The sequence below is a fragment of the Callithrix jacchus genome, chromosome 4, assembly GCF_049354715.1.
Source record: "Callithrix jacchus isolate 240 chromosome 4, calJac240_pri, whole genome shotgun sequence".
Classification (NCBI taxonomy): domain Eukaryota; kingdom Metazoa; phylum Chordata; class Mammalia; order Primates; family Cebidae; genus Callithrix; species Callithrix jacchus.
Genome location: NC_133505.1, coordinates 53,251,276 through 53,275,044, shown reverse-complemented (window position 1 = coordinate 53,275,044; position 23,769 = coordinate 53,251,276). Strand labels below are relative to the sequence as shown.

The window sequence follows — 23,769 nt, the reverse complement described above, 5'->3', positions numbered from 1 at the left end:
TTTTGCATGTGGATGTCAGATAGTTTCAATACCATTCATTGAGAAAACTATCCTTTCTTAAATGATTAGCTTGGCACCCTTGTGTAAAATTAATTGACCAGATAAGTATAGCTCTGCTTTGTATCCTGTTCTGTTCCACTGCTCTATTTGTTTATCCTCATACTAATACCTGGTTGTCTTGATTACTGTGACTTTTATACTAAGCCATGAAATCAGGCCTTATGAGTTTCTCAGCTCTTCTCTTTCAAAAATGCTTTGCATATTCTAGGTTCTTTGCTTTCCATATTTCTACAAAACGCTGAGATTTTGATTGGAATTGCTTACAATATATAGCTTAATTTGGAAAGAACTGATATCTTAGTAACATTAATCCTTCTAATTAATGAACATGATATAGCTCTCCATTTATATAGATCTTTTTAAATTTTTCTCTTCAGTTTTTATAGCTTTCAGAATATAAACCTAATACATATTTTGTTAGGTTCATGCATGCATATTTCATAGTTGATGTTATAAGAAATAAAATTTTTTCAGTTTCCAAGTATTAATTGCCAACATAGAGAAATAAAATTGATTTTTGTATATTAACTGTTTATGCCGAAACCTCTAATAGATTGCTCAGGTGGTGGGAGCAGTTATAGATTCTTTGGGATTTTTTACACAGATGATCATTTTGTTTGCAAATACAATTTTATATTTTTTTCTTTCTAATCTGTATAGTTTTTATTTCTTCTTCTTGTCTTATTGCAGTGACTAGGATCTTCAGTATACTATTGAATAGGAGTGGTGAAAATGGACATCCTTTCCTTTTCCCCGATTTTATGGGGAAAGCATTCAGTCTTTCACCATTTCATGAGGTGTAAGATTTTTTTTAGATGCTTTTTATTACATTAAGGAAGTTTCCTTTTATTCCTTTTTTTTTTTTTTTTTTTTTTTTGCTGTTTTTATGGTTGTTGAATTTATCAAATGAATTTCTGCCTCCTTGAAGACAATGAGTTTTTTTCTTCCCAGTGATAAATTCTGTTGATTTAAGTTTTGCTTGTTGAACCAACCTTCCATTACTGAGATAAACTCTACACACACCCCTTCATGTGTGTGGACATTGTGTGTGTGTGTGTGTGTGTGTATTGGTGTGTATGTGTGTATTTGTACATATTTGTTTCTTTGTATTTTTAAAGAGACAGGGTCTCATTCTGTTGCCCAGGCTGGAGTGCAGCAGCATGATCATAGCTCACCGCAGCCTGGAACTCCTGGGCTCAAGCTATCCTCTCGCCTCAGCCTCCCAAAGAGTTAGAACTACAAGCACATGCCACCATGCCTGGCTTTTTTTTTTTTTTTTTTTTTTTTTTAATGGTTTATTTTGTAGCAACAGGGTCTTGCTTGTTGCCCAGGCTGGTCTCGATCTCCTGGCCTCAAGTGATCCTCCCACCTTGGGAGGATCCCAAAGTACTGGGATTATAGGCATGAGCTACTGGCCTGGAGACATTTTGATGGATCTAACTTGCTAACATTTTGGTAGGTATTTTTGTATCTGTACTCATGAAAAGCGTTGATCTGAGTTTTTGTAATGTCTCATTTCTGGTTTTTATATCAGGTGATGCTAGGCTCATACAATGGGTTTTGACCTGCTGTTTCCTTTTCTGTGTTCTGGAAGAGTTTCCATAGAATTAGTGTTTTTGTTGTTAAAATTCAGTAGAATTCACCATGGAGGCTATCAGGGTCTGAAGTGTATTTTTGTAGGAAAGCTTTTAGCTATGAATAATATTAGATATACGGCTATTTGGATCTATTTCTTCTTGAGAAAGCTTTGGTAGTTTATGTCTCCCAAGTTATTTTTCCCTCATCTAAGTTAACAGAATTTCTGGCATAAAGTTGTTCATTAAATTCTCTTATAATCCTTTAAATGTCTGTCAGATCTGTAGGGATACTCTTTTTAATTCCTAAGATTGACAGTTTGTTTATTCTTCCTTTTCTTCTCAGTGTAGTTTATCAGTCATACTGATTTTTCAAAGAATCAGCCTCCAATTTTATTAATTTTTCTGATTTTCAGTAACAACAAATTTCTTTATTTCCTTTCTTCTGCTTGCCTTGGATTCAGTTCACTTTTCCTATTTTCTTTGAGACTTTTTCTATAAGCGTTTTAAGCTCTGTTTCCCTCTAAACACTACTTTAGCTATATCCCACAACCTTTTATGTGTTTTGTTTTCATTTTCATTCAATTCAGAACATTTTCTAATTTCCTTTCTGATTTTCTCTTTGACCCATGGCTTATTTAGAAATGTGTTGATTAGTTTCCAAATGTTTGAGAATGTCCTACATATCTTCCTGTTACTAAATTTTAATTTTATAATAGAGACATACTTTGTATGATTTAAGTTCCTTTAGGTTTTTTAACATTTGCTTATGGCCCAGAATATGTGCATGTGCACTTGAAAATGTGTATTCTGCTCTTTGATGTAATGTTCTATAAATATTAGGTCAAGTTGGTTGATAGGTTGGTGCAAAAGTAATTGTGGTTTTTGCCTTTGAAAGTAATGGCAAAACCCATGATTACTTTTGCATCAACCTAATAGTATTAAGTTCTTCTATACACTTACTGATTTTCTACCTTTTTACAATCAATTACTGAGAAAGGAAGGTTAAAGTCTTCAATGAAAATTGCAGTTTTGTCTGTTTCTCCTTAGAGTTTTATTAGGTTTTGCTTAGCATATTTTGAAGTTCTGTTCTCAGTTACATATGCACATTTAGGAATGGCATGTCCTCTTAATTGTCCCCTTTAGTATTCTGTAATTTTCCTCTCTATTCCTGACAATATATCATGTTCTGAAGTCTACTTGGTCTGATATTAATAAATCTATTTTATCTTTCTTCAGCACTTATATTGTACATATTTTCTCATCCTTTTCTTTTAACTTATCTATTTTCTTATATTTAAAGTACCTTTTTCATTGATAGCCTATAGTTAGGTCTTGCTTTTTCACCCAGTTTATCATCTCTGCCTTTTAATCCCACTCTTTAGATGATATCTAATGTAATTATTGATATGGTTAATTTAAATCTACAGTCTTATCCTCATCATAACTCTTTAACATACTAACTTGTATTTATTGGTTTCAGCCAAGAAATTTGTCATTTTGACTCTTTGTTTTTTACAGCCCTTTTTAAATATTTTAGAAATACTCATTCATTGCAAACAAAAAACTCAGAAGACCCAGAAAAGCACAAAGAATACAATTAGAATTAGCCACAGACCTTTAACATTTAGACTACATGACTGACATTTTAATACACCATGCACACTCATACACACACACACACACAGTATATTCATAAAGTACATACTTCTTTGCAGCCTATAGTAACATTTTCTCATGACTTTTTTTTATGACTGCTGAGTATTTCTGTTATGAAAAATATTTGAAGCTGGTCATGGTAGGTCACAACTGTAATCCCAGCACTTGAGGCCAAGAGTTTAAAACCAGCCTGGCCAACATGGAAAAACCCCATCTCTACTAAAAATACAAAAATTAGCCAGGTGTGGTCGTGTGCACCTGTAATCTCAGCTATTCAGGAGGCTGAGGCGCAAGAATTGCTTGAACCCAGCAGGCAGAAATTGCAGTGAGCTGAAATCTGATCCAGCCGGGGCAACAGAGCAAGACTCTATCTCAAAAAATAAAAATAATAAAATTTTGAGAATATAATAACTGCTACCACCCCCAAACTGGGAAGATGTCAAGAGAACAAAGAATGATTTGGACAAGTCCAGACTGGTGAGTAGATGAGTTTATTAAGACTTGCATACGGGGCACAGCGGCAGCAGAACAGTTCTAGAGAGCCGCACTGCCTCCCATCTCTAAGGCTGCTTTTAAGCTAATTTTCTGGCTCTTTGCCTACTGCGTGTGTGATGGGACTCTTTTTCTTGGTATGTTCCCAGATGCTCTCCAAGAAGTTTGGATTCTCAGGGACACCTGCTCCTCTGCTGGGCACCCTGGCCTTGGCTCACTGCCTGGCCTTCAGGGTTCAAGCAGTGAACACACACCCTTAAATAACCTGGCAGGAGACCTGTCACACTACATTTCTTCATACTGTGGCTGGTTCATTTTTAACTGAATCGTATTCTATTTTTGGATATTTCTCTTTCCCTAAAGTTTTGCCGTTATTAGAAAATATGCATTATTTTTCATACATCAGACTTATTTCCTTGTCTTTTGGCCTATGACATTTTGGTTGTCAGCCTTGTTGTTGCCCCTGTGAAGGTAATGTGCTTGCTTTTCTCTGCCTGCTTTTGAGGGGTTTTTTCCTTTTATTCTTTACCATTTGTAGTATGACATGCCTACATGTAGTTTTCTTTGTTTTTCTCTTTCTTGGAATTTGTAGAACTACTTGAATCTGTGGCTGGATATTTTTCACCGATTTTTTTTAATCCTATCCACTTTTCAAATATTTCTTTATGTCTTCTAGGAGTTAGATGTATGTCAGAATTATTATTATTTTTTAACCATTTATAATATGTCTTCTGGACCCTTTTCTGTATTTCTCATTTCCTTTTCTCTCTGCTTCAATATGAACATTTTCTACTGACCTATCCTGTATTTATTGAGCTTCTCTTTTAAAATTCTATTAAACTCATCTACTGAATTCTTAATTTTCTTTTTTTAATTTTTTAATTATACCATCACCATTTGATTACTTTTTGGAAAAGAAATTCCAGTTCAAGTCCCTTTCTTATTACCTCAATATTTGGGTTGCTTGGGGCTGTTTCTGTTGTCTTTTTCTTTTCTCTTGATTTTCAGTGTTTCCTGCTTTGCCTATGAGTTTTTATTGAATGCCAGACATCATATATGGAAAAAATATAGATGCTCTCAGCTGGTCACACTGGCTCACCCCTGTAATCTCAACACTTTGGGAGGCCAAGATAGGAGGATCACCTGAGACCAGGAGTTCAAGACCACCCTGGGCAACAAAGCAAGACTCCGTCTCTACAAAAATAAAAATTAACTAGGCATGGGGCATGTGCCTATAGTAGTCCCAGTCACTCAGGAGGCTGAGGTAGGAGGATCCCTTAAGCCCAGTAATTTGAAGCTGCAGTGAGTTTTATGATTGCGCCACTGCACTCCAGCCTGGGTGACAGATCGAGACCCTGTCTTTAAAGAGGATCTGGATGGTGATTTCTTCAAGAGAGGATATAATTTTCTAGCAAACAGATGGGGTACAGTTGGATAAAGGTTGATCTTTGCTTTGTCTTTATTCCTATAAAATATCCCTAGGGTCTCAGCTGAGAGCCTGCGGTATTTACCAGACCCCTTCAACCTTGGTGAAGCTCTGAAATCTAGCGCCTGACCACACAAGATTGATGGAATTTTTGCTCACCTTTTTAGCCTTCCATATGCTGCTGTCATCCCCTACCTCACCACATGTACAGCTTTGGAGCTGACATATACTTCAAGGGGAAATTGCATGCAGAATTATAGACTTACTTCTCTGTAGTTTCCTCTGGTTGGGGAATCTTGGTTCCTCAGCTGCCTTGGCAGCCCCAAAGTCCAACCTCTGCTTCCCTAGCCCAGTGATACTGCCGCAATTCCCAGACTGCTTGGCCTCACTTCCTCTCGCAGTTAATTGATAAATTTCCTGAGGAAAAAAGAGACCCTGTCTCTTCTCCAGTATCTTACTCTCTCAAATCCTTGGCTACATTGGCTTCTTTTCTGATGGTTGAAATAATTTGTACCCCCACCCCAAGTTGTCCATATCCAAATCTCAGAACCTGTGAATATGTTACATCACATAGCGAAAGGGAAATAAGGTGACAGATGGCATGAAGGTTGCTAATTAAAGGAAGTTAAGATGGAGAGGTTATCCTAGAAGATCCACATGGGTCCAGTCTAATCACATGAGCTCTTAAAAGCAGAAGAATGGGTAAGAGAAATCCAACGTGAAAATGGCTTGACATTCTAGCTTTGAAGACAGAGTAAAGGAGCCAAAAGCCAAGGAATATGAGGGACTCCTAAATGTCCCCTCACTTACAGACAGCTCAGAAATGGAGATCTCGGTACTGAAGCAACAGAAGCAGTTCTCCCAACAATCTGAATGAACAAGAAACAGATTCTTCCCTATAGAAAAAACATATATATATATATATATGTTTTTCCCAGAAGAAAACATAGCCTGACAACACTGATTTTAGTCTAATGAGACTAACACTGGACTTCTAGCCTATAGAACTGTAAGCTAATAAATCCATGGTATTTATGCTACTAAATTTGTGGTCATTTGTTACGGCATCATAGAAAACTATTAGACAACTGTTTCTGTATTTTTTTTCCAGCTTCTGTAGTCGTTTGCAGTTTGAAAATCAGTCTCATACCTTGATAAGGTTCAGTCACAGCATCAAAACCACTGTGTACTATAGGATGAGGATTTAGGAATCAGCCCTCATACAGCTGTGAGAAGAGCTGGGAAAGTGAAAGTATAGGAAGGGAGTTGGAGGATTAGAGGAAAAAAGTGACCAACCCATCAATGTGAGAAACAAAGAACAACAAGGTGCCAAAAGCAGCTGCAAAGTGATGGCTCATGAGGAAGTGTCTAGGAGGCCATGCTTCTGTGGAACTGCCACTTTGGCAGGCCCACCACCGAGTATCTGGCATAAGCTGGGAGCCACTGTGGGTCAACAGGCTCTTCAGTCAGAACTGGATGTAGAGTGGAAGAAAGTGAAGACAAGCTAGAACCTGTCAGCACTTCTGTGCCTTCTCTATAACTGCAAGACTTCAAAGATCCATAACTGCTTCACTTCTGCCTTCCACATCTGCATACATTTCCCTTTTGGCCAACTCTACCTCAGAACCCTGTAGGGAAGGGGACTATGGGAAAGTAGTTTCAGTTTCACCATGTTGGCACACCACCAATGACTGCAGTCTGTCCACCCTTTGTCTACTTGGCACCCATACATACATCTTTTAACCATGTTTAACCTCCAAATAAAGTCAACAGCAAAATGTTACCACCTAATATGATGCATGCTAACCCTGTCCTCCAAAAAGGATATAAATACCTTTATGGTTTTCTTCCCAGTAACCCATAACCCCATCTAATCTGAGCATCATACAAATCTCACTTGAGGGACATTACAGAATACCTGACCGTACTCCTCAAAACTGTCAAGGAGAGCCAGAGAAACGATCATAGCCAAGAGGAGCCTAAAGAGACATGACATAGATGTCGTGTAGCATCCTGAATGCAATTCTGGAGCAGAAACGGGACAGTGGATAAAAACTAAGGAAAAATGAATCAAGTATGGGCTTTACGTAATAACATACCAATGTCGGTTTGTTAATTGTAACGAAATGTATCATAATGTAAAATACTAATAATAGAGGAAAGTGGGTATTGGGTTTATGGGAACTGTGTACTATCTTCACAATCCTGTAAATGTAAAACTGTTCTAACATAAAAAATATATTTTAAAAAAGGCTATTAAATCCTATATGACACACAGATTTTGGGGTGATGTTTATTCCTCTTTTCTCTGAGTCACACTCACCTTTTAATATCCCGTAACCTAAATACTGAGCTATATGGCTAACCACTACTAATCCATCTTCTGTTTGGATAGTGAGGGAATGTAAATGGGGCAATAAAGAAAATTAATATTTAAAAAATGCTGTATTCATATTAAGGTAAGGAAGAAATAACTGCTACTGTCATCATTTGTATAACTGGTCCAATGGTCATTGCTAGTATTTATAACTTCCTTCTTCTGTCAGCCAGTCCATATTGTCTTTGCCCTCAGTAAACTACTCAGATGATGTGCTTCCTTGCTTCATGGGGTGATCCTGCCTATTTCTGTTTCAGTTATCTTCTGCTGTGTAACAAACCAACCCAAAACTTAGTGGCTTTAAGGCAAGTTGATTTTTTTTTCTCATGATTCTGGGGTCAAGTATTTAGATAATATTTAGCTCTTGTCCAGAGCTGCGGAAGGAGAGAAGTATACTCAGTTTGGACCCACAGGCCCACTCTGGGCTTCTGGTCAGAACTACACCAACAATACATTTGGCTCCTTCACCACAGGGTTTGTTTCCCCCCATGGATCTGGCACTAAGAAATTCAGTCTATTCATAACTCTTGCCTGATGAGTAACTTGGACCCTAAATTCTCCCTGCCCTTAATGGCTGTGTGATGTTTGAGAAATTGCTTCAAGTTTGGGGTCTTGGATTCCTCATCTATTAAGTGGGAGCATTGAACTTCTGCTAGATAACTTTAAGACATGTTTTTTACTCTTGAAATCTGTTATTTAAGAGGGGCATTTGTGGAGTGTGGATTATGGAAAAACCAGCATAAGTGGGAGTCAAAACTTTAAGGAATTTATTTCAGCCTAAAATGCCTATTTTTGAAGGGAACCTAATCAAAACTTTTTAAAAATAGTTTTTAATTGTAGGTTTGAAACTTTGTGTTATTTGTAATACCTTTTTAGAAGCCTGAAAATAACATTTCTCTCTGTACCAACTTTGTGCTTTTCCATTTGGTAAACACTGATTTTATTTCTCTCTGTCCATGTAGGAGTAAACCAAGCCAGTTCACACTTCCTGTTTACTTCCTTGTCAGGTGTATCATAGATGGTGACAGATGACCTGCTTTCAAAACAAGCTTCCTTGGCTTAATTCTGCATTTTCTGCTTAGGCAACCACCCTATCAATATACTTAAACAATGAAGCACTCCTTCGACTTGTCAGTGGAAAGTCCCTCAGTGGAATGGTAGGAATAGTTTTAAATGGGGTATCGCACAGTGCCTTACAGATGAGAATATCAAAGCGTTTTCAGCCCTTAATCTTGGTATGTACAACATGGGTGAACACAAGGCTAGTAAACAACTTGATTTCCTTAGGATAGTCTCAGTGCTGTTTCTCAAATAAGAAGATTGAGTTTCATGTATATTGAGTGACTAAAGTGTAAGCTTAGAAATATTTTATGTTTCCATCATAGTTTATTCTGTTCAGCGTAAATCATCAGAGCCAACCATAACTTAACCATTTACTAGAGCTTTTTCAGAGTCAGTTGTATTACACGCATGTCAGACACACCTTCCTACAAGTCCCTCAAGGTCAATAGTTTAGAAATTCTGCTTTTTCCTTCCCTTCCCCACTCAACACTTATGGAAATATATGCTAATTGAAACAGAAGCTGCCTACCAAACTAACAGGGTTAGACCACTCTTAACACAAGATTAATGAGAAAGAAGTTTAAGGAAAAAATAACATTTCTCAAGCAGTAAGAAAGTACATGCCAAGTGAAAGCCAACAGTCTGCATCAGTCGGATACCAAGCTCTGCTTTCCCTTGACTTTACTTAAAGGAGTTAAAGACAGAGGGAATCCTGTACGTCCGGCCTTGCTCTGGTCACTTGCTGAGCCTTTGGCTCAACGTGGCCGGCTTCTCACCTTCCTTGGGACCACCTCAGCAGTTACTATTGTGGAAAACAAGACCACAGACTCAAGGGTTAGAATGAGATTCTACACATTGCTTACTAAGGTGACATGCCAGAAGGAATGAGGAAGCACAAACACACTACATGTGGCCAGCTGCATTCATGACACACCTTTGTAGGTGTGTGATTTATATTCATAAAGGGGGATTCAGAGACAATGGATGTTTAAAGTCACTGATACTAGCAAGAAATTAAGTTTGTGAATCACTCTATGCTGTTGAATGAACTGAGGGTTAGCAGACATCAAGAACTGTCAATTAGGAATGATGCTAACTTACTTTTGGAATCGGTTTAGACAACAGTATTTGCTTAGAGGAAGAAACCCGTAAAGATCTGATCAATTTGCTGAAACTGTAATTGGCATGCTACATGACATATCTACATTATTTGGCAAGGGGGATCCGACTTCTCTTGGAACTCCAACCCTTTCAAGATCCAAAAGCAGCGTTCACCTGTGGCACATGCTTAGCTCTTAATAAGTACCCTAAATTCTTCCAAATAATTTTTACACATTTAAAAAGTAATGATCTTTCACACCTAATACCCAGATCTTAGTTTCTGAATATCCTTCTCCACTGGTATTCAGGGTTCCTTGAAGAAATGCCTGATTCCAGGACCAGGGCAGGGAGAGATACCTGGAAAAATGAGTCTTGACTATCTAATCTCACAAGAAAATGAGGAATTGGTCAAAAAATCATGGGGACATGCCAAAAATGGAATAAGAAGAGGCTCGCACTGGCCAACTCCGAGACAATTTGGGCATTAAAATAAATAATGATAGTACTACTTTGTCACCATAGAATAAAATAAATATCCATGAGTCCATACAATATAAATAAGTAAACAGAGAAAGTGAAAGCTCTTCTTTGCAGGAGAATGCCTACTAATAAATATAGAAAGAATCGTGGTATTAAAAGATCATCAATGGTAGAAGAAGACTAATAAGTGATTTATGTAGTCTCAGATTGTCTCCCCACAAATTACTAATTGAAAAGGAAAAATAGTAAAAAAGAAACCTGATGTTCTTTCAATTATTTATTTATTGTAAGTATTGTTAATTAAAATGTTTTTACTGTTTGTGTTCAAAAATTGGTACGTACTCAATTTTGTGTTTCTGCAGGCTATGCCATTAAATAAGAATGCAAACAGGGAGAAATTCATTTATAATAGTTGAAAGAATATCTCCAATGATGGCAAATCCTTTGATAAAATGTATTTTGGTCAAATGCCTGAGGCAGCTCCTCTAGTTTGTCCTCAATCCGGAAATTGTTCTTCCCTCCAAAAGCCAGAACAGGATGACTCTGTAGCACATCAGAGGCATACGGGTGATCTGCTCCAAGCCCTGCAATTCAAGGGAGATGGGGGCTACAGTATCATGTGGGCAAAGAGGTGGCCATTCTAGGATGGTACCAGAACTCCATCTGTCCCTTCCACTGTGAGGACCCTGGCCACCTTTATTACCCCCATTTGTTGTCTGTATAAAACCAGAAACACTTTTCCGTTCTTGTGATGGTTAGGTATCTGAGGCAGGCAAGACACCAATGTCCAGACAGGGCAGACTGGGTAAACAGGACACCTAGATAATGCTGGCTCAGCTGGGCGCCCAGCCACCTGGTATGTGATGAACAGCACTCGGCATTCCAGGGAGGCCGGACAGGCACCTTGAAGACTACATTCAGACCTTAAAATGCACACCCACAAAACAGCCATCTCAGACTTCTAATCTTACTTTATGACCAAACTGTAATTACATTACACCAATTACTTGAATATTACATTTTTATTACTGTTATGTCATTATGTCTACTAGGAAAAAAATATGCCTACTTTAACCAATAAAATTCTTAATGACTCACTTAAGCTGTGTCTACATGAAACCCCTGACTTAAACATTTTGGTCAAAATAATTTTTAGGGCCTGGGAGAAAAAGACGGTTAATCTCCATCTATATGATTACCCCCAAAGCAAGAAAACTTCCATTCGTAGATGTATGTATGGCTAGAGGTTTAAAAGTTCCAGCCAAGGCTAATCCGAAAGTTATGGTGACTGTATTTAAGAGCTATATTTATACAGCCATCAATTCTTTATCTTCTGTTGATCAGTTAAAACTATTAATAAAAAAAGGAGAGCTAGGAATTCAGGAAACATACATTTAGCTGTCCTCCAAATGCATGAAGGCATGTTTTACATTCTTCTAAAATGTCAAGTAGGCCCCGCTCTAAAAAGATTCTTGAAAGGCCATCTAAGCCAGTGTTTTGGGAGTCGGTGATTTAATTTAGGAACTCACTAGGGACAGTTCCTAAATAAAGTTATTAATGTGTTGAACTTCTGTTTTAGAATCACTATAATTACATTTTACTCCATTTACCTCTTTTAAGGTAGCATCTCATTTTCTATAGGCCAGTGACCTGTAGAGTTTATCTCACTGAGAAATTCCAGGCTGTCAGACTTGGTGGATTTTCTCAGCAGAGAGGCCTCTGACCTTAACCACCTCTCAGCTCAGCCCAAACCTATGTGTCCTTTTCCCAAGCCATGCAGACTCAGACAAGCAGAGGATGCCATCTGTCTCCAAAATAATTCTCTACTTTGGGAGCCAGAATTCAGACCCTTGAATTTTGAGAATTTACCATATGCACTTGGGTGAGTCAAAATATCCAAATTTAATCACTATTGAAAACTTTTTTCACATATATTTTACATATGCCTCCCTCCTCCCCCAATTTTTAATGCATTAAACACTTTCCTACAAGAAGATGAAGTGACTAACAGGTTTTTCTTCCCCTAGGCTTGGTTTTTGCTTTATTTTTTAAAAATCCTTTTGACAATATATGTACTCTGTATTGCTGTGTAAAATCGAATGCCTAATTCTAAAGTTATGTGCATCTGCTGGACATGTACACTGTTAAACATTCATGACTGCCTACAAATGTGAAAAATATTACCAGGTCTATTTTTAACATTATTTTGGCAAGACTGTTGCTGTGGCAAAAAAAAAAAAAAATTCTGTAGAATCTTAATGAGAAAACTGAATGATTCTTTGAAATGTGGTTATGATTCCCTAACTTATTAATTAAGTGATGATGTCACTGGTGCCGAGAAGAAAGAAACAGTGAACTCACCCATTTGCCAGCACGCTCTGGAGATACACCAGAAGGAAAATGCAACTCATCTTGAGTGCAGTTTGCACTGAGCTGCACCTTCCCCCACAGCTCGGAAGGTCACACATGTCCCTGCACAGGACATGTCTCACACACTTGGTCTGTCATCTCTCTGAACCTAATCATGGAAGGGTGCACTGGTTGCATGTGTTTTTATGGAACTTGATCTGTGCTGGCCTTTCTTCTGTTTACTACCCACATTTGTCTTACAGCAAAGAACCACCTTGTTTCAGCTGTTGGAGAAAGATGGGGGTTTCCTCCAGCTCACCTGAGTCCCTCAGTCGCTTAATTAGCAAGTGGCAAGAAGTTCAAAGACGTCTATCAGGACAGGAGCACAGGTCTAATGAAGGAGGTCATTCCTCATGCCTTCTTACTCCCCAACTCTCTTCAGACTACCTGACCACTCGCTTTGAATCCCAATTGTCCTGTCCTAAGTGGGCACAGACACTATAAGAGCAAGGTGTGAGGCTGTTGGGTTCTAGGCAGCAGCAGACAGGCAGGCAGTGTCGTACAGACTGTGCCCTACACAAACCAGGCCAGGAAGGCACTTGTGGGGCCTAACTTCCATTTTGGCCTTTACTTGCCAAGCCTTGTGTCCTGGTATGGGAGTTGTGTGAGCCAAGAGCAAGGTCCACTCAGGGAGCATTGTTTTATCATTCCTCTACCTAGAGGAGACACTTTTTCGTCATTCTGCCCTACGATGATCCATTTTGATTGTTTGTACACAGTAATTGTGTGTGCTTACAGAAGCCTGGGGACTGGCCCTGGATGAATCAGGACTTTTCATACTGAAGGGGCAGATTCTGCAGCTTAAATGCTGGCTGGGTCAGCAGTGAATATAAATGAGGTAATTGCTTCTATGGAAAAATCGCTACAGAAAAGGTCTTTCATCCTAGACAGCAAGTCTGGAACCTTTCAAAGTTCCAGAGTCAGCCACCGCTGATTGAAAATTAAGGAACCATTTTCAGCCAGAAGCCTGCAGAACTGGTATCTATGTGGAGAGCCATGTGTTACATCCAAATTAGGAGCTGGTTTAGTTCTGCATTGGAGAAAATGAAGCATGAGGGTGGCCTAGCAGGTCTTAAATCAGCATAAAATCATGGAATCTCTATAGTTTTGAATAGAAAGAGGCCTTGGGCCCTCTAAGATCCATTCCCAGCTTTCCGAGATGAGCACCGGAACGTGAAGTACTGGTCCCCATCACCTGTAAAGGTGGTATTTTCTCAGCCATGGGAGCCTCCACACCCTCCACATCCATTCTCCTCCCATTCTGATGGCTCTAGATCTTTTGTGGTGAGGATTCTCATTTCTGGGCACGGACCCACTGGTGCTCCACTTCCTCCCCCAACTTCTTTGTGAAACGCCTACCTGCCAGTAATCACTCAGTGATGCCTACCATTTGCACAGAATGACCAGTGGTTCAGATGCTCTTCACTGGTCATCCATGATTGCCACAGACTTCCAAAGGAACTCAGGGCCATCAGCCTGCAGTCTTAGTCCAGCCCTGGCCCAGTCCACTGTAAATCATTACAAGGACCCATCCTGTCAACTTCCCTCCACCCTTGCCGGGACACTTGTTTCCTACCCCTTTATCCTCTGGCTGTGATTCAGCATTGTGGGAAGTCTCTAAGAGCCAGCCTCCTGACTACTGCCTCTGCAGAGACTCCTGCCAGGCCCCACTCAGCAGTCCAGACTTGTGCATGGACACCCCAGCCCATAGCCCTGTTTATCACACACTCAGACAGTGATTTAGACCAGAGCTCATCTTCGACGGAGACAACCCTACACTCCTTTTATCTATCCTAACTCCAGAACCGTACATTTTTTGACTGCTTCCTCCTGCCCAGCAGCCTCCACTGAAGTCCCAGCATGTCTCAGAGCTAAGGCTAGGCTGGAGATGACACATGACATTTCAGTCCATTCTTGGAAGTTTGTCTTTGCAAGAAGCATGTTAATTTTGCAGGTTAATCTGGTAACCCTGTAAGTCAAGAAGGGGGACTTTAACTTCAAATTATTGCATTTACAATGCTGCATATTATTTTAGCAGATCCCACAGAAATAATTCACTCATTGTTACAATTACGTTTTTTATAAACTTCAAAGAAACATGGACTTTGCTTTCAGAAACTGCCTCACACACAGTCATATTACATTGTTCTGAACCCCAAGTCTACCTAAGACATGACCAAGACATCATTTGATGTGCCATCCCATCCTCCTGCCCCAGAGTGTGACCCAAGGAAGAGACCCTCAGGGCTGGTGGCCATATTGCCCCTCACTCTGATGGATTGCATGTGCCACTGCCATTACCTAAGATACTGACTTTGCCCTTAATGATTAGTTCTGACTGATTAAGTTTTGGTAAAATACTCCACAAGGTCTATATCAGTGAGCTATTGCCACCTAACAAACATCCTAGAACTCAGTAGCTTAAACTAATATGCATTTATTATTGTGGATGAGTCCAGAGATCTGGTCTTAGCCAACTTACTCTTGCATCTGCATCTACATGTTAGTAGGCAGCTCTGCTGATGCCGGATGGACACTATCATCTGGGGTCAGGTGACTGTGTCTGGTATAGGATGGCCATGGCTAATACAACTGTGCTCTTCTCCATGTGGTCTTACCCTCTTGCCCTGGGTTGTTCATATAGAGGCAGCAGGATTCCATGAGAGGGGAAACACACCAGGTCTCTTGAGCCCTAGGCTCAGAACTAGTACAATATCAATGTCACTTTTGCCACATTTGAGGCCAAAATAAACCACAAGCCCTGCCTAATTAATGGGGTGGGAAATAGGCTCTACCTCTTTCTGAGAAGAACTGCAAAGTGATACTGCAAAGGGCATGGCAATAGGGAAGGGTGGTGAAGTGTGGGTATTTTTGCAATTGATCTACCAACTCTCTATTAATAGCTTTTATTGACCCGGTACAGTGGCTCACGCCTGTAATCCCAACACTCTGGGAGGATCACTTGAGGCCAGAATAGAGACCCTGTCTCTATTAAAAAAAAATAAAAATCTAAAAATTAGCTGGGTGCGGTAGTTTGCACCTCTGGTCCCGGCTACTTGGTAGGGCTGAGGCGGGAGGATCACCTGAGCTCCGGATTTCAAGTTTGCACTTAGCCATGATCACACCACGGCACTCCAACCTGGGTGACAGAGCAAGACCCTGTCTCTATTAAAAAGAAAAAAAGCTTTTATTTTTTTTCATTCTAAATGTAAGCTGTTAAATGTCTTTATACTTATAAAGCGCTTTCCCTTATATGATCTTGCATAGTATATCCAACCAACCCATGTACTTCCTCTGAGAGGAAACTAGAGACTCTAAAAGGTTAAGCTGCTTGCCAAGAGCTAGTAAGTGGCAGTATCAGGACTAGAATACAGGTCTTCTGATCCAAAATTTCACACTCATGATCCCCTTTGGGCTAATGGTGTTCCCTTAAAAATAGTTTCCTCCTGAGAAAGGAGTAATCTGTGGCCACAGGATGGGAGCAGGGGTGGGGCTGTACGATCCATGTGGAGCCTGACCCCATCCTCTTGCTCTCCTTCTTTCCCTAGCATGGTGTTGGAATCCTCTAAGCCGAATAATCCCAGCAAGATTCTTTACCCTGAATACCCTCAGGCACGTCATTCCAGACTGTGGTTTTCTGAGATTTCATGCTACTTTAATTATCTTACTTCTTGTTAACTCTGGGTCTCCCTGCCAGCCTACCTTAGAACTTTTGTCTCTTTCCACCGTCACACTTCAGACTCTAGCTACATTTCCCAACCGCAGGCCTACTGTCTGCACTTTCAATCTGTTTTCTCCCTTCTCCTGATGACTTCTTGAGATCTTGGGGTTGTTGGCTTTTTTTCCCCCGAGGACGACAGCTCTCAACCAGTTTTTATAGGACCAGCTGGTGACCTCACTCACTCCTTGACTGCTGCAGCTCAGTTAAATGCAACCAATGGCCTTGGAGTTTTAATAAGAAACTTAGAGCTCCTAGTTCTGTTCTGTTGCAACTTGATGGCAGCTCAGTACCTGCTAAAGTATTGCTTCCCCCCTGGCCTCACAGAGGGACTGTAAAAGGTTTGAGTTTTGAAAGCTTGAGTGAAAGCTGCTGCATGCAGCCTCCTGAGCCCAAAGAGGACTACTTTGCTTTTCTTGAACCAGCCTCCTTTTTCTTTCCCCTTGGCATGTGTCTGCTTTACTGAGGTCCGCACTAAGGGCTCTATGCTCAAGACAAGCAGCAACATGAGGGAGGCCAGGTCTGGTGTGAAGAGAAGAGGTGATAAGTCCCTCAGATGCTACTCTGGACACAGTCCTGCACCTCAGGCAGACACCACCCCACCGCCCCACAGAGAGGACCCCACAGAACTCCACTCTTAAGTCCTGATGGGGCAGCCATGGACTGACTAAGGCCAGCTCAGAAACTTTGCACTTCTTTTGCCAAAAGCAGATCTTAGGCAACAGAACTTTTTCATTTGGAAACCCCTTTTCTTCTTCTAACAGCTATGTATGTCCCGCTTACAAAAGAGGAAAATGGATCTTCAAGATTGGCCAAGTGATAACACTTGGCAAGTCTGAAAGGGAGAATTCTTAGCTCCTGCTCACTGCCCTCCCATTTCCTGACAGTTAAGTTACGGTGAAGACAAGGCAAGGGAGTGAGAACTACGTGTTTAGTTGGGGCCTCCTTGGGGATTCTAAAAAACAAACAAAAAACAAAAAAGCTTGACACTCAATGAATAAACCGTTTATAGAAGCGAAGATAAGGAGTTCCCGTGAGCTTCCCAGCCCCTTCTGTTTGCTGCTGTTCTCCAATTAGCCGAGAATGCCTGCAGATTGTGCTAACGCAGCACTAAGCCCCGGGCCAAACACCTTCTCAGGTTTTTTCCCCTCTGCATTTTGCTAATCCCTGGATGAAACATAATCGTTCAAGGTTGGACACAACAGGGAGTAACTCAATGTTGGCTCCCACCCAGTGGAAATAACATGCCACTGGACTCAGCAAGGCAGGAATAAGGATGTTAAACAAATACACTTCTCTCCCGCCTCCCTAGCAACGGCTTGTTGCTTTCTGCAGAAGCCCTGAGTTTCCTCAAGCTGTTTATTCTGCTCCAAGCTTTCATCACCTGAGATATGTTTTATAAGAGAGGAACAGGGAAGTCAATGAGCAAAAATTCCAATCAGGAAAAGAATGGAAAGAGAATTAAGTCATTTATTTCCCTCTAGGGAAAAATGAAAGTAACAAAAGTATTTATATATAATAAGTATATAATTATATCTGATAATTAAACTCCAGCCACTTGCAATCATCATTCTTTTTCACTTTCTCTCAAACCAGAGGAAAACATTTCTCCCTATTGTGGTTTCAAGGTAAGATTTCTGAATTAGAATTTCCAGGTTCCAACTGACTCCTGTCATCTGTGTTCTAATGATGGAATGGGAAAAGAAACCAGAGAATGGGACAGAACTTTCTGTAATAAAAAGAAAAAGGAAAAATAATCCTGTCTAAAGTACTTAAAATATTACACATATCTCAAATATACACAAATATGCGTATATATATTTATATCTCATTTAATCTTTACAACAATCCTGACATTGATGTTATTATTCCTGTTTTACAGATGAAAATCTGAGGTGAAGAGGGGTTTAAGGACACACAGACTGAACCACGGAGTGAACTGGACATGCCTACCTGATTCTCCTCAACGTAAAAGGGTGCTCAGAACGGTTTAGGAGAGGCACCACGGGAGATTAAAACAATCACAAGAGCAAACACTTGTGCATGCTGAAAAGTAAATCAGAACATGGCCAAAGTTCTAGACCTCTTCCTGAGGGGCTTAGACAGTGCTCAGTGGTGAGCCTGGCATCTCTGTCCAATTATAGCACAGAAAACTGAGGCATTGTAATGTAGGTGTGCCTGCAGGCTTGACATACATCTGTGCTGAAACCCAGTCTGAAACAGGTTTCCCCATTGCTGTTTATCTCACTTTGACGAACTCACACGTGATGGAACCAGGAGAGGCATTAGCATTTTTACTGGCCCTGAAATGGAGAAGGTAAAATGGCAGCCTCTCTTATTGCACTTCCTAGAGTGAATCCATGTAGCTTTTGGTTAACTTGTTTGGGGCTTCTTCCCTTTTCTCTCTCTTTTTTTTTTTTTTTTTGAGACAGAGTCTCACTCTGTCACCCAGGCTGGAGTGCAGTGGCGCAACCTCAGCTCACTGCAACCTCCACCTCCCAGTTTCAAGCGATTCTCCTGCCTCAGCCTCCTGAGTAGCTTGGACTATGGGTGCCTGCCACCATGCCCGGCTAATTTTTGTATTTTTAATAGAGGTGGGGTTTCACCATGTTGACCAGGCTGGTCTTGAACTCCTGACCTCAAATGATCTACCCACCTTGGCCTGGTCCTGAGGCCATGAAGCCAAATATGGCCACTAGTCCAGCACTGGTTCCCATGGCTGTTACAAGTGTCTACAAGCGTGATAGTCACTCCATTTTCCTGTAGATCACCCAAGACTCTGAAACAGTCTTTCTTCTTTTATTCATTGAGCCCTCTGTGTTCTGAGCGCTGTCACACAGCAACAACATGGGGAGAATGCAGGCTTGCTTAACCAAGTAAAGTGAAGCCCTACTCCACCTAGGTAGGTTTACATGAAATGTGTAATTCTCACCGTTACGACTTAATGGAGTTTGCTGAACGTCCTTGGGCTTGCAGATGATACACAGGAGTGAGAATTTCATAGGCTCTGAGTTCTGGTTCTGGTTCTGGTCAGCTGTCTACCCTTGGGCATGTCATTGACCTCTTTGAGCTTCAATTTCCTCATGTATAAAATGGAGGTGATTATTCCTATCTTGCAGGATTTGGGATAGTGCTAGTTACATAACTGGCACAGAATATGTGGTCAGTGAAGGGGACCCATTATTTGGCGACATTCAGTTTTCATCAGCAAAAATTTTTAACTCCACTGCTTATTCTGAAGATTTTCTTTTTTTCCCTTCCACAGTAAGTAATCACGAAAAGCCAGATATTCCATCCACTCTCTGGTTTTAGGCTGGTTTTGTTCTGAATTTGATAATTTCCTCCACAAAAGTGTTTTGCCTGCCTCCTGGGTAAGAATATTCCTGGCCAACTTCTTTGAAAGCCTTTGGCAGAGGGGAGCACATTTCTAATAAAATGCCACTAGAAAAGAGAGTAGAGAGAGGGATAATCATACCCCTTCTGTCTAGAAAGTCTTTTACAAGCACAAGGAGTTTTCTCACCTACTGCCTCCCGTCATCCCAGAACAATACTGAGAAGTAATCAGGGCTGAGACTGTCAGCCCATTTTACAAATGAGGAAATTGAGGTTCACAGAGATTGTGTGTCTTGCCTGGGGCACACGGCCAAAATGAAATGAAGCCCGATCTCTAAAGCAAGTCTGACTTTCCATTGATGCTCCTTCTACCACAGGGAACCACTTCTGGGATAAGTCCTCTTTCTTGTTGTAAATTAAAAGTAGAGAGGATTTTTTTAATATGGCTTAAGTGTAAGGGGGTGAAATGCCTGGGAGACCCAGGCCTGTCTTGCTTCCTGCATCTGCGAAAAAGTTCTCTGTGCAGCTTCCTTTTCTCCAGGAACCAAAAGCGTTAGGGCCTCTGTTTCTATACTCAGGAATGGAATTTACCCAAATCTAGAATGACTGGAAGCCCAGAATCTTATCCACCAGCCCAACCTCTCTCAAGTTTCCACTTGTGACTACACGTGAAATCTTACATGCGTCATTATCCTGCATGAGCCTGAGGCTCCTCATCTGTTAACTGGGGATAATAATACCTGCTTCTCACTGTTGGGATGATGTATGAGAAAGTGACTTCCATCTTATGGGCATCTTATGTAGGTGTATTACATGTCAGGAATTATTCCAGATACTGGGGATAAGCGGGGTACAAGACAAGGGGACCCTCCTCTTATGGAGCTTACCTGCTAAAGGGAGGAGGTAGATAAGAAACAAACAAACGATGAACAAGGTATGTTCCCAGTAGTAGTCACTGCTATGGGGATATATAATGTAATATATAAATGAATAAATACTCATTTAGATGAATATTCAAAAATCATTCAAACAAATAAATAATCTTAATTTTATATCCAGTTGGTGGTATAGCCACACAGAGTGAAGAATTACTTCAGGTCACTTTAAAATACAGTATTTTGATTATACCTCTTATCAGGACAGAAAGAACTGCAAAGAAATCTTACACTGCATTAAGGTTTCTTATTGTAATCTTGAATTCACATTGGAAAATCAATATGAATCCTTTGTTCTCTGAACAAAGCATATTTCATAGCTCTGTCCATTGAAAAGGCTTACTGCTAGTAGCAGTAAGCTCCTAGATCGTGGCCTCTAAATGCAATTTCCTTTCAAAAGAAACCAAATGTTCTTGGAGAAATGGTTGACTTCAGGTCCAGTGCAAGAAATATACAAGATGAGCCTGATATCTTGAAAGAGAAAGCAGGGAGACTACCAAAGACTAATTTTAATGAGTCTGCTCATTAAAACAAGACACAGGATTCTATTTGAAGGGGTTCCTATTGGCCTACAATAGGATAACATGAGCATCAAAAACGTTGAAATGCATAAAATATATGTATTCATCCACGGGCTCAGAACAATTGTACAATGAAAATTCACAGTACCATTTTCTCAAGCTACTAAGACACCAACTCATTATTCTGAAAACTTGCTTTCAAAAATTGGGAGCAAGATAATGCATTTATCTTGTCGTTCCTGTACAAACTGGATTGTGGAGGAACTAAACTGTTATTAGGGAAAAATTTAGAAGAATTCCAAATAATAAATACAAAAAAAATTATAGAAGTATAAAAATCACCATTTGGGGCCGGGTGCGGTGGCTCATGCCTATAATCCTAGCACTTTGGGAGGCCAACATGGGTGGATTCCTGTGAGGTCAGGAGCTCGAGACCAGCCTGGCCAATATGGGGAAACCCTTTTTCTACTAAAAATACAAAAATTAGTCAGGCCTGATGGCAGGTACCTGTAATCCCAGCTACTCCGGAGACTGAGGCAAGAGAATCATTTGAACCCGAAGGCAGAGGTTGCAGTGAGCAGAGATTGTGCCACTTTACTCCAGCCTGGGTATAAGAGGAAAACTCCATCTCAAAAAAAAAAAAAAAAAAAAATTACCATTTTGCAACTCCCAATGAAATAATGTATCAACTCACGCATTGAAGGTTCCAAAATCATCAGATGAAAGGTCGATGGGGAGCTTTACAGTGGAAGGGTCAGGTCAGCACCACCTGAACGTACCAATCAGTTTTGGCATCAGTAAAGGGGTGGGGGGAAGCTGAACACTGGGTGTTTCGTAATGTGATGTAGTCCCTATGACATATTGCCAAACAAACTTGAATCTGATCCCAGCTGAGCCTGTGGATCTCAGTACCAGTGTAGAGGAAATCCAGGGGACACAGGAACATACCAAACAATACCATGAGGAAGCAATCAACCAAATGAAAAATATGGAACCTCCTTCAGGTCACACAACTTGATATCTCTACCAAATCAGTGGCGTTTGTTTAAAAAGGTGGTAGATAAGGGAGTTTTTAGAGAATAAAAAAGACTTAGGAGATAAAACGACCAAATGCAAGGTATGGACCTTACTTGGATCCTGATTTGAACAAACCAACTGCAAGGCTATAACAAATCAGGAAACTGACTATGGACTGGCTATTACTATCTGTTTTTAAATGTTAAGGTGTGATAATGGCATGGAGATGCACCTTAGCGGTTGGAGATACACACTGAATTATTTAGGGTGGATTACGTAATGTCTAGTGTGGTGGGCTGAATAATGACTCCTAAAGATGTCTATGTTCTAATCCCTGGGACTGTGAATGTGTTACTTTAAGGTTCTGGTAATCTTGTCAGCACTAACAGAAAATGAATACCTATTATATCTGTTTTTAAATGCTTCAAAAATAAAAGTGGTGGAGAATAAATTGAAAGATTCGGGAAATACCGATGATAACAGTTGAAATGGAAGATGAGTGCTCTGAGTTTCATTATATTGAAATTTCAAATACTTATATATTTGAAATTTTCCACAATAAATGGGTTTTTTAAAAACTAGAGGGTAGGTAGTGGGCAAAGGAAGAAGAGGGGCTTGTGGGAGACAATGAGAGAGTGGTTTTGTGGTGTGGTATGAGATTGGAGGTCTCAGACCTGCGACCACCGAGAGTGACACATGTCTTGGGTTAGAGAGATGGCTCCCAGGCTCCACTGCTTGGTGCTGAGTGCTTTCTGGGCACACTGAATGAGAACTAAAGGACTCTCTCTAGGAAAACTAATAAATCATTTAATAAGCATTTCTTGAGCATCTACCATGGCTGTGATCACTAGATATAGCCTCCATGCTCTAAGAACTTGACCTCTATGAAAGAAACTGCAGCAAACCCAGAAAGATGGCGGAATTCAAGCCCAATTCATTGAACTCACACGCTCCTTTGGCAGTGGAAGTGACTGTGAGCTCTGGCTTGTCTCTAAGAGTGAGGATTAAATGTTTGTCCAGCATTTGCCACACCCTGCCCAATAAAAAGTATCTCTGTGGTCACCAGCTTCACTGGCACACGTGTCAACCAAACAAGCTCCCTGGGCCATTCACACTGCCTCAGCGGGCAAGAAAGAAAGGCCTCTCCCATGGGCTTAAGGAAAAGGGAGTTTAATATAAGAAGTCAGGGCAGTAAATAAGGCAGATCTAATAAGGGGCTAAGCTGGAACCAGCTAGCTATAGGAAACACAGCAACATCTTTCTCGCTCTCATTCCCCACACAGCCCCTCAGGGTCTCTCCTTCCTTTTTAACCCTGCACCTCTTTTATGCTCCCCATCAGTTCTGCCCACCAGCATCCTCTCTCTGATGAGGTCAGATCATATCTTGAATAATTAGCTTGCTTTAGACCTGATCCTATTCAGACGGTGGCATCCATTGTTTAGGGAATGCTGGGGCTGTCCATCTAAAAGGAAGGACAACAAAGAAACCCTCCTCCATGTCCACTTTTGGAAAAGGGACTTCTGACTCTGATGGCAAAAACATTAGTCTTGAAAACCAGGGCTTTTTATTGGTGAGAAGCAAGTGATTGTGGAAGCAAAAGAGTC

At 40.5% G+C, this 23,769-nt stretch overlaps 1 protein-coding gene and 1 long non-coding RNA gene across 2 annotated transcripts in view; one reads left to right on the top strand and one right to left on the bottom strand.

The window, feature by feature from the left end:
• The window catches only part of LOC144582152 (uncharacterized), a 104,872-nt gene extending 91,667 nt beyond the window's left edge, over nt 1-13,205 (bottom strand). Inside the window, exon 1 of the long non-coding RNA XR_013534247.1 lies at nt 12,593-13,205. This is a non-coding gene — a long non-coding RNA (uncharacterized LOC144582152). The remainder of the gene's footprint in view (nt 1-12,592) is intronic.
• The window catches only part of SUPT3H (SPT3 homolog, SAGA and STAGA complex component), a 554,097-nt gene extending 531,481 nt beyond the window's left edge, over nt 1-22,616 (top strand). Inside the window, exon 12 of the transcript XR_004741815.3 lies at nt 18,241-22,616. The gene's annotated coding sequence lies outside the window, so the exon portion shown is untranslated. The remainder of the gene's footprint in view (nt 1-18,240) is intronic.
• Nucleotides 22,617-23,769: the final 1,153 nt, after the last annotated feature.